Here is a 17,965-nt window from a genome sequence, read left to right on the forward strand (position 1 = left end):
TTGGAAATTGAAGTCTCGAAAATTATTTGAAGACTAGAGTCTTGAGAATTAAATTTAAGAATTGGAATTTTGGATATTAAATTTGAAAGAAATTAGAATTTTAGAAATCGGAAATTAAGTTCAGAAATTGGAATTTTGAAGAATTGTTTAAAATGGAATTTCAAAATAAATAACTAAAATAATAATAATTAAATAGATTAATGTGAATATCGGAATTTTCGGAATTAGAAATTAAAATCGGAAGTTGGAAATTTTAATGAATTGTTTAAAATTGAATTTTAGAATAAACAAATGAAATAATAATAATAATGAAAATAATAAGGATTAAATAAATAAATATGGAAATTGGAATTTCGGAAATTAGAAATTGAATTTAGAAATCAGGATTTTGAAGAATTACTTAATGATGGAATTTTAAATAAATAAATAAACAATAATAATAATAACAAAAATAATGACTGAATAAATACATATGGAAATTAGAATTCCGGAAATTATGAAATTGAGTTTGGAAATCGAGATTTTGAGGAATTGCTTGATGATAGAATTTTAAATAAATAAATAAATAACAAGAATAATGATTGAATAAATAAATATGGAAATTAGAATCCTGGAAATTAGGAAATCGAGTTTGGAAATCGGGATTTTAAGGAATTGTTTGATGATAGAATTTCATATAAATAAATAAAATAATGATGATTTAAATAAATTGATGTGAGAATCGGAAATTGGAATTTAAATTTAGAAATTAGAATTTTGAAAGATTATTTTAAAGGTGAAGTTTTAAAATAAGTAAATGATTGGAATAATAGTAATACCTAAAAAAAACAGATTCGGAGATCGGGATGTCAAAGAATTGTTTGAGAACAGTGTGTAAAAAAAAAAAAAAAAAAAAACTAAATTTTGAAGGAAATTGTTTTTGGTATGGAATTTTTAAATACATGGAAAGAAAATAAACAAATAAGTAAATACTCTTAAAAGAATGACATGCGCCCTGAGAGAAAGTGGTCATGCATAGCTGAGCCAAACACATGCTTTATGTACACCATTAAATGCAAATCATACTGGTGGGACCCATTCCAAAATTCATTTTTCCATAAAGTTCTCTGCCAACATCTTTTCAAGCACCAACATTGTTTCATCAAACTTCACTGGCATGATAAAGAGCCCCATCTGCAGTCACCACCGGCACTTAGAAACGGGAAAATGCAAACCTGGACACCTGGCTCGTCCACCTCCAAAGACTCGACACAAACGTCCATTTCCGACATTACTCCATCATCATCATGAAATGGAGCCATAAACAGGGGAAAAAGAAAAATAGCAACAGGAAAATGAACATGAAATCTTTTACGAACGTGTTGAACTCACTTCATTATTTGTTCCATGAGTCCAACAATCGGTGGATTAAGGTGAAAAATGTTTACCAGAGCAGAGCATAGAATATCTCAAACTATTTCAGATATCAAAGTAATAATCCCTCAACCAAGCAATCCAGCCAACAATGTAGAGATTACAGAAAGTGAGATATGAGAGAGATCTAAAATGGAAGGATATGGGAAAATTATAATGGACATACCTGAAAATGTCCTTCTGTGGTAAGCTCCCGTTCAACTTCAAATACTCTGAATCTCCCGGGAAAGATACAATGCTTCAGAATATCCTCCAAACCAGCCCAGAAACTCCCTGAAAGCTTGCTCCCCCTAAGCTAGCCCAAAAGGAAAACCCCCCTCTGTCTTGACCTTCTCTCCCCCGAAATATCTCCCGGCAGCCCCTCCAAAAAGCAACCTCTGTTTCCCCCCAAAATATCTTCCTCGGCAGAACGTCCCAAAAAGCCTGCACCACAAAGCACCCCCCCCTCCGTAGCAGCCTAAACTCCAGAAAAACCCCCTCCAGAAAAATCCCCCAAAAGCTCTCCGCTATCACTCCTCCCTCTCCGGCTCGCTCCTTTTTCCCCCCCTCAGCTATCCTTCCGAAAATCCCTTCTCCTCTTCTCCCCTCTTTTTTCTTCTTTTCTCTTTTCTTTTTAGCTTTTCTTTGGCTTCTCCCGCAAGCCTCCCTGCTGCCTCTCCCATCAGCCGCACTTCTCTGCCCGAGCCCACCTCTCATCAGCCGCCTGAGAAAAAAAGAAAAAGCAAGGAAACTCCCCCCTGCTCCGCAGCCTCAGGGGGGGTCTACACAAATATGTTTTCTAAATTGGAAGTTATTTTCATCACAAAATCATCTATAATTGTATATAGGAATTCTGAATTGGTGAATGGTTTACCACCACATTGAAATTACCTCGTCTCTTTTTATTCATTTTAATATTATGTAGGCTTCATCGTCTCTTTTTTGTTCATTTTAATATTATGCGAGAAAGACTTCTACTTTAAATAAATAGCATTTTCTTTAGAAAAAAAAAACTATGTATTAACGACATATTGTGCTATAAATTATGGTTGTAACTTGGACGTGCTGACTTGATTAATCTAAACCCCATCCAACATTTGGACAGATTTGGGTAACTATTTTCAATACTCAAGTTGGACTTGTATTAGATTTTTTCAATCTGAGCTTAATTTGGGTTGGTCTCGAGTTGAGGTTCAAACAACCCAAGTCTAACCCGAACTCAATTTAATGTTTGTATAATATTTATAATGCATATTATCCTATATAATAATATTTATTTTCTTTTTCTATTTTTTTTAAAATATCAAATTATATTATATTATATATTTTTCATTTTTTGAGCAAAAAATATAAATTTATGTTTATTCTTTTGTTACTATACCTCAACCAGCCTAAGTCTAACCCACAAAACTCAAATCTAACTTGAATAACCCGAACTCAACATCAACTTAGAAAAATGATTAAGCTTGAGTTGAGTATCTCAAGTTAGAGGTTGGGTTTGATTAAAATTGAGTTAATTATTTTTTAATTCAAATTGGATTTGAGTTAGTCATCTGACCAACTCACCCAAGTTGTAGTCCTACCTAACATTGTAATTATCTTATTATTATCAAAATAACAAAATGATATTAAAGAGTATCAATACTCATTTTAAACAAAAACAAAGAGCTTTCTTGTTAGTCTTAAACTTGCATTAGTCACAAAGTCATAACTTAAATTCAATGAAAGTGTCTTTCGATATACACACTTAAATCCATAAAACGAAATCTTTTAAAAATAATCCAAATTTCATACATTTTTTTTGAGTCAAAGGTAATTGTGGACCTCGCATTTCGCACGATGCATTCCCACTCGATGACAAATCTCGTTTTTTATTTATTTGGTAAAAATTTGATTTTTTTTTAAAAAAAGACTTGGAGTTGCCACTTATTTTTGTTTTATTTTTTTTAAGAGAAAAAAAAAAAAAAAAAAACCCTAAGGGGGTGTTTGGTACACGGGAATGAAGAGTGGGAATATACATCTCATTCATTTTCTCCCTTATTCCTATGTTTGGATAAATGTTAAGAAGACAGAAATTAAATAAAAAATTATTCAGGCAGAAATCAAATCCAACTTATAAGTCGGATTTGAATTCATCAAAAGTAGATGGTATTTTGATTCATTAAACTCATTTGATAATATAAAATAACTTAAATTTAATATTTTACCCTCTTATCTCATTCTTCAAGCCCGGTGCTTATCTTCTTTGCAAAGCTAGAAACTCATTCATCATCTACTTCTATGTAACAAGTGATTCTCCCAAACTGAATCAATCAAACCTTCCACGACATTTAGAAAAAAAATTTCAAGACCATGATTTTTTTTATTAAAAAAAACAAATATTTAAAATTTTTTAAGGTTATGGATTTTATCGGATATGATACTTGTTGAAATTAGAATGAAATTTGAATTTTTTTATTTCCTCTTTCGAAAATAGAAAAAACAGTTGCTACCTTTGAGAATTTAAATATTATAATAAACATATTTTTTTTTCTTTTTTTTTTTTGGGTAAAACATAATTTTATAACTACTTAAGCATGACAAATTATTCAAATTTTTTAATAAAAATAATAATTGAATATTTGTACATTAGGGTTATATGATTTTTTATGGTTAATTTTTTATTTATTGAGTATATATATATTTTTTAGTCTTATTATTTAATAACAAAAAAACTCTCAAAATTTATTTTTTTAAAATAAAAAAAAATTATTATATGGAAGGATATTATTGTAAATTTATTTCTTTTTCATTTCTATTCCTATTATTATCAAACATTGGAATGGAAACAAATAATCATTTCAATCTTGCATTCCTAAATTCATCCAAATGCTAGAAATAGAATCATCAAATTCATTTATATCCACTAAGAAATAGGAATGGAAACAAAATATTCATTTCCATTTCCTATTCCGACGTACCAAACACCCCCTAAGTGTAACTCCTTATTTGGAAAAGATAGTGTGGACCCCGTATTTTCGGCTCATGCGTTTCCCATTCGATGGCGAGCTCGATTTTCATTTTGAAAAATTGATTTTTATTGATTAAGAAAATGACTTGGAGTCGCCACTTATTTTTGTTTTATTTTAAAAAGGGTAAACAAAATAAGAAAGAAAACCCTAAGTGTGACTCCTTATTTTGGAAAAGGGGATCTACGAAAAATCGGATCGGGTTCGGTTACTTATCGGGAAGGTACGATAAAAGACCATGACACCCCTCTAAGTCCCTAAAGTTGGGTCTCTACTAATAAAGTGAAGTTGACGTGGCGATCGACGAGTAAATCAATGAATATCCTGAATGGTCATGCACACATAAGAGTCGAGACACGCATAGACAACGATTAGAGGGAAAATGGGTACATACCTGGGCAACGAGCTGCCATGCGCTATCAATAGAGGGGGTTAGTTCACAATTTAGGAATAATCGTATGTATGTCAGAGAGTAGGGTAAATCCATCATGTATGATAATCAAAGCAAGCGGTCAGTCAATCAATCATAAAGTCATCCATGTTGGGCCCCCACCAAAGCCCGTTTATTTAGCATGACTTAATGTCACAGATTCCATTATTCTAGAATTATGAAAAATTCGTTCACGCTTATTAAAATCAAGAAGAGCGGAAGATCGTTTGAAAACCAGAGCGGAATTAAAACTATTTGGGAGAAAATTAGACTTTTGAAATTTAATTGAAAAATCGGAATCTCGAAGATCACTAGAAAATTTGGTGTTTTGGAGTTCATTTAAAGATCAGACTTTCAAAAACTAAAAGTGAGAATATGAATTTTTAGGAATTAAATTTGAACGAGATTGGAAACTTGAAAGCGATTTGAGAGTTCAGGATTTTAAATGAGGGGACGAGTGAATAAGTAAAAGAAATGGAATAACAACGATGGTGAAATAATAAAGATTAGATAAATAATTGCGAAAGATGGATTTTTAGAGATTTGAAGATGTGAATTTAGAGTTTGAAAACTTAAGAATTTATTTGAAGATGAGATCTTTGGTATATGTATAACTGGATAAGTAAGTGGATGTGATAACATTAATAACGAGAATAATCATTAAACGGCAGTATTTGGATGGTGGGGCTTTTGAGGTTGGAAATTAGACTTGGGGGTAGGGTTCTGACGAACTAAACTTTAACGATTAGAATAAATAGATAATATGGGATAATAATGCTACTTAACGGAAACAATATTTTAAATGAATAGAAAATGAGTAGTGAAATTCTTAAGATTGAAAATTACATTAGGACGTTGAATTTTTGAAGAGTTGGACTTTAAATAAATAAATAGATAGGGGATAAGAATTTTAATTAAGGAAAATAACATTTTTGGCGAGTAATGGAATTTCTAAGATTGAAGGTTAAATTAGGACATGGGGTCTTTGAAGAGTCATACTATATAAAAAAAATTAGAAGAATATGGGATAATAACTCTAGTGGACGAAAATGAGATTTGAACTAATTATTGAAGAATTAAATTAAGACATGGTTTCCTTGAAGAATTTAGACTTTAGATAGCTAGATAAATATGAGATAAATAATTCTGATGGATGAAAATGAGATTTGAACTAATTATTGAAGAATTAAATTAAAACATAGGATTTCCTTGAAAGATTTGGATTTTAAATAGCTAGATGCATATGGGATAAATAATTCTAAGGGATGAAAATGAGATTTGAACTAATTATTGAAGAATTAAATTAAAACATAGGATTTCCTTGAAAGATTTTAAATAGCTAGATGAATATAGGATAAATAATTCTAAGGGATGAAAATGAGATTTGAACTGATTATTGAGGAATTAAATTAAGCTATGGGATTTCCTTGAAAGGTTAGATTTTAAATAGCTAGATAAATATGAGAGAAATAATTCTAATGGATGAAAAATGAGATTTGAACTAATTATTGAAGAATTAAATTAAGGCATGGGATTTTCGAAGGATTAGACTTTAAATAAGTAAATGAATATGGGATACTAATTCTAATTAAAGAAAATAACATTTAGACAAATAGTAGAATTTTAGGATTGAGAATTAAATTATGACATTGGATCTTTTTAAAGGATTGGATTTTGGATAAATAAACTAATATAGGATGATAATACTAATTAACAGAAATAATCATTTAAACCGAATAAAAGGAATAGTGGAATTTTTAGGGATTTGAAAATTAAGTTAGGACATTAGGTTTCTGAAGGATTGGATTTTAAATTAGTAAACTCGTATGGGATGATAATACTAATTAACGAAAATAATCATTTAAACCGAATAAAAGGAATAGTGGAATTTTTAGGGGTTTGAAAATTAAGTTGGGACATTGAGTTTTTGAAGAGTTGGACCTTAAATGAATAAAAAACACAGGGAATAAGAATTCTAGTTAACGAAAATAACATTTAGGCGAATAATAGAATTTCTAAGGTTGAAAGTTAAATTGAGGTTTTTGAAAGATCGGACTTTAAATAAATATGGGATGATGATTCTAATTGATAAAAATGAAATTTAAACGAATTATAGAATTTTTAGGATTGGAAAATTAAATTAAAATGTGGAATGTTCAGAGGATTAGACTTTAAATAACTAAATAAATACGGGATTGTAACTCTAAGTGATGAAAATAAGATTGAGTTGAATTGTAGAGTTTTTAGGATTTGAAAGATTAAATTAAAACATGGAATTTTTTAAGGATTAAACTTTAAATAACTAGATAAATATATGATAATAATTCTAATTGACGTAAATGAGATTTAAATGAATTATGAAGGGATTAAATTAAGACATGGATTTTTTTTTAAAAAAGGTTAGACTTTAAATAACTATATATGTATGAGATAATGATTCTATTTGGTGAAAATAAGATTCAAACGAACTATTGAAAAATTAAATTGAGGCATGGGATTTTTGAGGGATTTAGACTTTAAATGACTAGGCAAGTATGGGATCATAATGATTCTATTTATAAAAATAATAATTAAGCAAATATTTGAAGAAGTAAATTAAAACAAGGGATTTGTGAAGGATTGGCATAGGGCCCTTCATCCACACGAACTGGGCCTGGGCTGCAACTCAAATCCAAGCCCAAAGTCTTCTTGAGCAAACCCAATGCAAACATCCATCACAAGCTTGGGCCTAGTGCCCCAACTCAAGCCCAAGTCCAAAGATATCAATGGGCAAGCCCAAGACAATCATCCATCATAAGCTTGGGCCTTTCATCTGGTCCAACCCACTAAGGCCCAAGTCAATCCTCATCTCTCTTTGGGCCTTTCATCACATGCTCTTCTTCTTCACCTCAGGAGATAACGATTGAGAAAATTGAGGTGAGAGAGGCATTGCCGGAGGTCCTCGAAGTTGGTCCAAGCTGCCAACTTTCCGCGCCGCCGCCTCGATTACCGCCACCTATGCCGTGTTCGCCGTCGTGTTCCAGCGTCGGCGTTCGGGAATGGAGCCAGCAGCTGCGGCCTGGTGTCGGCGTCTGAGGACGAAGCCAGCAGTTGCGGCCTTTACAGGCGCGTGAGGGGCTTCCTCAGTCGAACCTGGTTGTTTGGGGGAGAGTTCGCCAAGTGCGTCACCGATAATGCCGCTGCCACCGAGTTCCTGTAGCGGGCGGGCTGGGTAGAGTGGCTTTAAGGGGCGGCAACGATGAGGGGAGAGTTGATGGCGACACCTTCACGTAGAACGCGAGGTGCATGGGACTCGTCGGAGTGCCGTAAGAGAGCCTCATGCTCCTAGAACTGCATCCAGGGCTCTTCATTTGCTAGGATTTTGGAGCTTTGGCGTTAGGCTCGAAATGGAGTTGGAGTTTTGAGCATCTCCGGCAGCTGTCCTGGTAGACGTCTTCTTTTGGTGTTTTGAGGAGTGAGAAAACGGGAGGAAAATGAGGAGGAAAAATGGAGGGTAGGAGTGGATGTGCAGTTCACGTGTGCATGAGCAGGAGGTTGGTAGCATAAGAAGTATGGAGAAAGAGATCGCTAAGGAACCGAGCAAGGATGAGAGGTCTGAGGATTTAATTGTTGTAACCTCACTTCATGCATTATCAACAGATTGAAAAACCAATAGAACGAACGGAAAATAAACTAATGTATGACCATCAATCACCACCTTGAGACCAAACATGAATCATTTTGCAACAAAAGAATAAGAAAATGTGAAAGGGAGCCGAAACAGAGCAATTCTCACAAGCAATCAGCAGAAATATCCTTCCTCCTTTGTAACTAGTCGTCCCTCCGGCAAAAAGAAAACCTCTCCCCTTTCTCTCTTCCTCCTCTGTTTTCTCTCCTCAGCAAGCCATCACCAACCTTCCTGTTCATGCATCAGCAAGCATGGGCTTGCAACCACCCACCTGCAGCTGCACGTCCATGCCTAGAGAAGGTATCAAGCCTGCCGCTGGGGTCCCCTACCCCTTCTAAAAATATAATGAGAAGTCCTGAAAAATCACCTCCCCGGGCCCTTACCACCAAAGGGGGTCTACAGATAGTCCGTGAAAAACCAAAGTCAGGTTCGAGGGTTAGGTTACCTAATGGAAAAGTATGGTAGTGAGTTGTAGCACCCCTCTAAGCCCTATAATAAGGTCTCTATTAAATAAGGTCAGCAAGTGTAACAATTGATAAGGAAATCAATGGATAACAATGAAATGATCAAATAATAAAACAAATCGAGCATGAAATCGAATAAATAAATAAAGTATGAGTGGGAGCGTACCTTAGCAGCAAATAAGAACGTGTTATCATGGAAATAAGGTTAGCTCATAATGATAAATGTAAAATATTTCACACAAAACTAATCAAGATCCAACAATATCAATTATACACTTCACTTGAATTATTTTCAAAGAAAAAAATTATGGATGTTGGTCTCCACCAAAGCCCAATTTATCTTGCAAGAACTAGTCCCACAAATTCAATTATTTTAGAATTATGAAAAATTCATTCATGTTTATTTAAAATCAAGAGAAACAGAAAATTATATGAAAATCGAAGAAAATTTGTACAAGTGCATGCCAAAATGAGAATGGTAGCAAGCTTATTAAAATCAGGATTTTTGGTGCCTAAAACCCTAATGAAGGACAAAAGTTGAGGACTTAAAATTATTTTGAAAAAAACTGGAGTGGAATTAAAATTATTTGAAAATCTAAAGTTTTGAAGATCAAATGTGAAAATTGGAGTTTCGAAAATTGAAGTTTTGAAAATTAAATTTGAGAATTGGAATTTTGAAAATTAAAGTTTGGAAAATTAAATTTGAAAATTATTCAAAAATTAGAGTTTTGAAAATTACTTGGAAAATTAGAGTTTTCAAAAATTAAATCTAAAAATTGGAATTTTGAAAATTGGAGTTTTGAAAATTAAATTTGAAAGAAACTGCAGTTTTGAAAATTATTTGAGAATTGAAGTTTTGAAATTTATTTGAAAATTGGAGTTGTGAAAATTTAATTTTAAAAATTGGAATTGTTAGAAAAATTAGGCTAATCCAACCTATAATAATCACCCTAGAGGGAGGGAGGGAGGGAGGGGGGGGGGGTGAATAGGGTGATGGTCTCTTTTTGTAAATTTAAATTATGTGAATGCAATAGATAATTATATGCAAATATATAATAAAATAATATAAAAATAATTGCATATAAATTAAGAGAATGGAGAAAAAAAATGCAAACACAAGATTTTTATAGCGGTTCGGCACAACCCGGCCTACGCCCACTCTCCTCTAGTTTCAATCCCAAGCTTGAGGTTCCATTATTTCAAGGCTTCCAAATCAAACTTTCAAGCAATACAATCGGATTATGGTTCCAATCCACCCTCTTAGACTTTTGGCTCCAAACACCCTTTACAATCCTCAAGAGATACCGCACTCTTGAACAACCTTTCAAGCAATACCCCACACTTGAGAATTCCTAAGTGATACCTCACACTTAAATTCTTCATCTCAAAGATATACAAATAATTTCATAAAATTCTAATACAAAACTTTAGGCTTAAATGATACAAGAAAAACTAGGATTGAATGATGCACTAAAGATATGTAAATTTGAAAACAATGGTGCACTCAAAAATACTCTTCCAAAGCTCAAATATATTCAAGAAATGTTTGGGAAGGTTAAACTCATGAAACAATGAAGATTGGAGTCTTTTTATAGAGTAAAAATGTCAAACTAGTCGCTAGGGGTTCGACCGATCGAGTTGGGAGTCGACCGGTTGACTAACCGTTAGCATTTAATCTTGGCAGGTAACAGTTGGACCTCAACCACCCCTTGACTGGACCTCGACCGGTTGAGGTAGGGGTTGATCCGTTGAACAACCGTTCTAGAAGAGAGAAGGTTGTTTTGCACTCCTCGATCAGTTGAGTTAGGGATCGACTGGTTCCTCATCCGGTTCAATGGGTTGAGTCGTTTTTGGCTCAACAACCAACTTTTTCAACTTAAAACCTTTTAAACAAGTTTGGAAAACATTTGACACAATTTTAGTTGAAAACATGAAATCATCATATTTTAAAATATTTAAAACAAAATAACTATTGAATGATTTTGGTGCATAAGTAAAGAATGTAATGCATGAAAATCTTAGTGCACCAACAACCTTACAAAGAGATCTTATGAAGCTTGGGTCTTGAAAAACATTTTTTTTTAAGGTCTTCTTCTTCTTAATGATTTCTCTTTGGCTTGATTTGTCTTTGTGATTACCACTTTGGAAATCATCTTACCTAATCACACTTTAAATATAATCATTAGTTCTAAACTTTGTTTTGTTATCATCAAAATCGAGATTAATCAAACTTTGGTTTCACAAGAATTTTGAAAATTTAATTTTGAAAATTATTTAAAAATGAAAGCTTTGAAAATTAAACTTGAAAATTGGAGTTTTGAATATTAAATTTGGAAAAAACTAAAGTTTTGGAAATTGGAGTTTAAAAAATTAAATTTTGGAAATTAGAATTTTGAAAATTAAAGTTTTGAAGAATTAAGAAGATGACACTCGACCTTTGGGTGGTGCACTAGGGGTGACCATGCACCATCATGTAGGAGTGGGCCCGAGAAGGTAGGGTAGGTGTTGGAACTGAGTAGCTAAAAAGAAAAAAAAAAAAACCTCTCAATCAAGCACTATTCTAGCCAATCCCAAAATCAAAACTTTAGTGGTAAAGTTATCTTCTAACAAGGTACTGCTGGACTTACAATCTTAATGCATTACATGAGGACTTGAGTCTTCATACAGATATAATAAACCATAGGTTGTACCAAGGGTAATCTTCATTCATGCGCTCCACCAAGCATGACTTCATCTCTAGGTCTGTGATTCAGGCAAGCTCTACATCCAAGGGAATGAAATTCACGAATAGGATAAATCTCACTTCCAATAGAGTAAAAAAAATCTTTTCACTAAGCTCAGTCAGGTGCCCCATTAAATTTATACTATGGACGGGCCCAAGTGTCAATTCCCGCCGTTGTTTTTGGATCAGAATGACTGGTTGAATTGGGTTTTAGACTTATTTCACCTGGAACGTCTACATGATGTTGCTTAGTGGGTGTACTTGCTCTCTTTAAAATACATATTCCAACAGCTTGCCAACCTTGAACGTCCTAAAACCGCTAGAAGATCCGTTCCCATATACAAAGGGTTCGAACTGTGCAAGTCTTGACCTTCCACACACCAAATGAACCCATTGAACATTTCCAAGATGATAGCCGCCACACACAGGAATGAATACATGTTTCTGTATTTTTGTTCACATGGGTTGGTGCTAGTGGTGAGAGAATGACGATCTGGATTGGTTGGAGCTAAAGACCGAAGTTGGGTGGTGTTGAAAGGCCCATTCTGGAAGTTTAACAGTGAGAACATCAATCCTACAAGAGTGATTTCAAGGAGACTTACCAAGCATTCAGTTGGTGGTCTCTTAGTGTCGAAAAGCTTAGTGGTTTTAGGAATTGGACTTGAGGTTGCATTTTTGGAAGCAAAAGAAAAAGAGAGATTGAAATTAGAGAGATTGTGGAAGCCGTAGTTGTCATGGGTTAAGGTGCGCAAGTATGAGAAGCATAGAAATGGAGATTTGGTGGAGTTGTCAGGTGTGGTGTTCAGTGTGGTAGTTGTGTGGCTGTGATAGGATGATGGGTACTGATAGTGGCATGTGGAGTTGTGAGACACAAGAAAATAATGGGGTATGGCACATGGTGGTGGGTATGGAGCTATTGGAGAGAAACCACAACCATGGTGAAATAGGTAGGGGTATGATGGGTGACTGTGCAGGTTGCCCAAGCCACCCAGGCCGTGATAGGTTGGGAAGGATGGTGGTGGTGGGTATGACACACGGTGATGGGTTTGGAGGATGACAAGGTTGGGAGCAATCTAATATTTTCTATAAGAGTGAACACCAAGAACAGAGTATAAACAACAAAAAAACATAGCACGGTTGAAGAAGATGAAATGAAGTAATGAAACATTGAACAAAGCCTTATCTCATATTTTGATTAACAGGCCTAAACCAATGATTGAAAACGATTGGATTTTTAATCAAACCAAAAAATGTGATTACATGCATCTCACAAGGGAACCAAAACAAAACCAAAGAAATCGAACATAACATCATATCCTATATAAATAAAGGGAACAAACAAGAAGTGTATGCAGATGACTCCAGGCATACATACTTTCTAATGTCCACACTCAATCATCAAAGACAATCTCAAATTTTTGCGAGAAACAGAGCAGAATGGTGCCAAAATGTGAGAGTACCGAGTGTGCATGAATGTACTTGCAAAGATTGCTTGGTTTCAAGCACAAGATCCCATAGTTTCTTCCAAAATCCGCAAAAGTCCCCTCTTCCAGTTCCGTTCTTCATCCCTACTCTTCCATAGTTTTTTTTTTCCCCTCTTCGAAACCCAACTATCTCTTCCTACAACTCTATCTCTCCATTTGGAATTTGCTTTCATCTTGTTTTCATCCCCTCTCCAAGCCTCCACCAGCTTTACTGCTCACCATCTACTCATCTGCCCTCTATTAAAAAAAAGTCCCCATCTCAACCACCACCATAGCAAGGTGGTGGTGTCCTTGGCCATGCATCCCATGCAGCTTGCTCACCCATGGAAAGGTTGCCTCCCACTCCTTCAACATGCTGCCATTTGACAAAAGAAAGAAAAAGAAAAAGAAAAAAAAGTCTTCTAAACAGGGGTCTACAGTAATATTTAAGTTAATAAAAAGTAGTATGCATTTCGTTAAAAGATGGTACTTTCATAATTAAAGATAGTAATTTTGACCGAAAGTACATAAAATCCTAATTATTTTTAGGTAAATGTATCAAATTAGCATTTTGCAAACTCAAGTTCTTATTTTATATTTTTTTTAAAAGTGTATATGAAAACACGTTAATTCCAAAATTCAATGAGTAATATGAAATGTGGATTTTTATTTCATAATGAAAATGTTACCCTCATTTGACTCGTGGAGATGGAGAAAATATATATTGTCAAATGTACTCATGAAGAGAAAGGAAAATAAAGAAAGGATAAAACTCATGGATGAGTTCTCATTTGTTATAATATTTAGAGCTTTCTTAAATAATAATGTCCTCTTTTTTTTTTTTTAATTTGTCTTCAAGTTAAATAATTTGTAAGGAGAAAAGTGAGTTATTCACTCACTAATTTGAGAAAATATAGAAAAAATAAAACCAAATTTTATAAATTAGTTTTACCTTCATCCATTTAAAAATATTTTAAAATATATGCACTTTTTCATAGGTCATATAATTATTTCTTGAAAATACTTTTTACTTGCTTTTATGACTATGGACCCCGCATTTCGGCTCATGCGTTTTCCACTCAATGACGAGCTCGATTTTTATTTGAAAAATGATTTTTATTTATTAAGAAAATGACTTGGAGTCGCCACTTATTTTTGTTTTATTTTAAAAGGGTAAACAAAATAAGAAAGAAAACCCTAAATGTGACTCCTCATTTGGAAAAGGTGGTCTGTGAAAAACCGGATCGGGTTCGGGGGTCAGGTTACTTATCGGGAAGGCACGGTAAATACCGCAACACCCCTCTAAGTCCTTAAAGTCGGGTCTCTACTAATAAAATGAAGCTGACGTGACAATCAATAAGAAAATCAATGGATACCGAATGAATATCAATCAAAACAGAATAACCGAAAGAACAAGAGGGGCAAAGAGTACACCTGAGTGATGAGCTGATTTGCTTCATGGAAAACAAAGGTTAGTAAACAAGCAAAAAATAATCGCATGCATGTATTAGAGTGAAATAAATCAATCATGTATAACAATCAATCAATCAATCAACCAATAAATGAGAAAATCTCATATGTTGGGCTCCCACCAAAGCCCGATTTATTTTAGCATAAATTGGTCTCACAAATTCCATTGTTTTGGAATTATGAGAAAAAAAACATTCTTGCTTATATAAAATCAAAAGAAACAGAAGATTATTTGGAAACTAGAGTGGAATTAAAATTGTTTGAGAGAAAACTGAATTTTTTAAATTTATTTATAAATTAGAGTCTTGAGAATTATTTGAAAATCGGAGTCTTGGGAATTAAATTTAAAAATTGGAATCTTGGAAGTTAAATTTGAAAGGAATTGGAACTTTGGAAATTAAATTTAAGAATTTGAATTTTGGAAAATTATTTAAAAATGGAAGTTTTAAGAATAAATAAATAAATAAATAAAATGATAATAATAATAATAATAATAACAAAAATAGTAATGATTGAATAAATAAATATGAAAATTGAAATTTTGGAAATTGGAAGTTAAATTTGGAAATCAGAATTCTAAAGGGTTATTTAAAGATGGAACCTTAAAAATAAATAAATAAATAAAATAATAATGATAATGAAAATAATAATGATTAAATAAATAAATGTGAAAATTGGAATTTTGGAATTTGAAAATTAGAATTTTGAAGAATTATTTAAAGATGGAATTTTAAAAATAAATAAATAAGTAAAATAATAATTATAACAAAAATAATAATGGCTAAATAAATAAATGTGAAAATTGGAAATTAAATTCAGAAATTGGAAAATCGGAATTTCGGAAATTGGAAATAAATTTGGAAATCGAAATTTTGAGGAATCATTTAAAGGTGGAAATTTTAAAAATAAATAAATAAATAAATAAATAATAATAATAATAATAATAATAATAATAACGAAAATAATAATAATTAAATAAATAAATATGAAAATTGGAATTTTGGGATTTGGAAATCTGAAGAATTATTTAAAAATAGAATTTTAATAAATAAATAAAATAATAATTATAACGAAAATAATAATGATTAAATAAATAAATGTGAAAATTGAAATTTTTGAAATTGGAAATTAAATTAGGAAGTTGGGATTTTGAAAATTTGTTAAAGATGGAATTTTAAAATAAATAAATAAATAAATAATAATGATTAAATAAATAAATGTGAAAATTGAAATTTTGGAAAATTATTGGAAAATAGGAATTTTAAAATTTTAATTTGGAAATTGGAATCTTAAAAAAATATTTTGAGAATGGAATTTCGAAAAATTAAATTTTGAAAGTTATTTGGAGATGGAAGTTTGTTTTGGAAAATTAAACTTTGACAAAAAATAATAATAATAATAATAATAAAATGAAGAATTAAAATAGGAATGTGGGGTGTACGTGCATGGTTGGAAGAGTGGAGAAAATAGTGGGAGAGAGAAAGAATGAATAAATAAATAAATAGTTGGTTTGGTGGTGAAATGGGTGGAGGCTATCAAACCCATTATTTTCTTGCTTTAATAGGTGGAACTGGCATAGTCAACTCATCAACAAAACCCTTTTTTCATTTTTATTATACCCTGTGCTTTCGTCCTCAAAATAAGTGAACCGCAATACAACAAATGCTGCATATCACCAGCTCGCGTTTTGATCTTTGAGAAAAATGGGTAGCACCGGTCTTCATTTCCTCGCGCAAGTTGCCTCCATTCATTCTTGCTGTTTATATCTTTGATCAACAATTTTTTTTTCTTTTCAACGATTTCTAGTTTCTGATTCTTAAAAAAAAAAAAGATAATTTTCTCTCACTAAAGCTTCACCTCACGTCTTTCTCTCACTAAGACTTTGCACAAACCCATAAAAATTTCGCTCCTTCAAAATGATCAAAAACTCAACTTTCTCCCACTAAGTCTTCTGCCCTTTTAAAAAAAAACTTCTAAAGCACCGAGCATCAAGTGTAAGTCCATATTCGAATTCAACATCAAATTTAAACCGAAAGCAATAGGAGAACAGACCAGTTTGAAGTTTACAATCAATTTAAGATCAGTAAGATAACATATAATCTCTTATAATCACATCCAAACAACAAATGAAAACCGAAAAAATACCCAAAAAAAAATGAGACAGAACTAAATATTAATGAAAAGAAATAAGATTCATGGCAAGGAAAAGCTTCAAGACAACCTCTCTGTAGTTTTTTTTTTTTTTTTTTCCAACTCTCCTCCCAGTGCTCTGCCCTGTCCCTCAGCTCTCTCTCCAAAAAAGTGAAGACCCCCGTCTGCCAACTTCCCCCTCCAGCTTTTCTTTTTATTTTCTCTCTGAAAAACCCTGTTCCAGCCATCATCCATCTGCTCCCCTGCTACCACCACAGCAAGTCACGTCTCAACCACCACATCCATGCATGCTCAGCTCCTCCGAAAACCGGCCTCCTACTCCTCCCAGATGCTGCTAGCTCTCCCGAGTTTGAGAAAGCAAAGAAAAAAAAAACTCGGTCCACCAGAGGGGTCTACAATGACGCCAAAATTTTAAAAATTAAAAATAGAATTAAAACTAAAATACTTAAAAATTAAATACAATTAAAAGAAAAAACTTAATTTAAAAAAAAATAAAAAATTGGCTACTATTGTATTTCTCTTTCTGGATATGTATATTTTTAACTAGTATATTTTAAGAGCGAATTAAAAGTTAATAGTTTATTTTTATATTTTTAGCTTTTAAGTTTTTTAAAATTTCTTATTTTATGGTTGATGTCAACCAAAAAAAAATTTATTCAATTTTATTTTTTTTTTAAAAAAAAAGATAAGAAGAAGGGATTTATATCATAGGATTAAAAAAGATTTTATTTATCACTTGAGGGTGCTATAAAATTTTTCCTCAATGATTTGTACCTCATATTATATAATAAAAAATTATAGTATATTTATTTGTAAAATACTTTTATTAATTTAAAGTAATAAATTAATTTTTGATCATTTTATTTAATATTATCAAGTAAATGATTATTTCAAGAAATAAGTATTTGATTTATGAAGAAGTGCATGTATTTTAAATTATTTTATTTATAAAAAAATGTATATATTTTAAATTATTTGGGATTCTTTCTTCTATATATTTTTAAATTAGTGAGACAAAACCCACTTTTCCCATTTAAAATGTTGAATTAATGAAAAATGTGGAATTAATATATGAGAAATTAAGAGCCCGCTGGCAGTGTTTTTTAAAAATTGTTTTCAAAATAAAGAACGAAAAACAGTTTTTTTTAGAATTTTTAAAAAACTAGAGTGTTTGGCAAGATGTTTTAAAAAATAATTT

The sequence above is a fragment of the Vitis vinifera genome, chromosome 3, assembly GCF_030704535.1.
Source record: "Vitis vinifera cultivar Pinot Noir 40024 chromosome 3, ASM3070453v1".
In the NCBI taxonomy this organism is placed as follows: Eukaryota; Viridiplantae; Streptophyta; class Magnoliopsida; order Vitales; family Vitaceae; genus Vitis; species Vitis vinifera.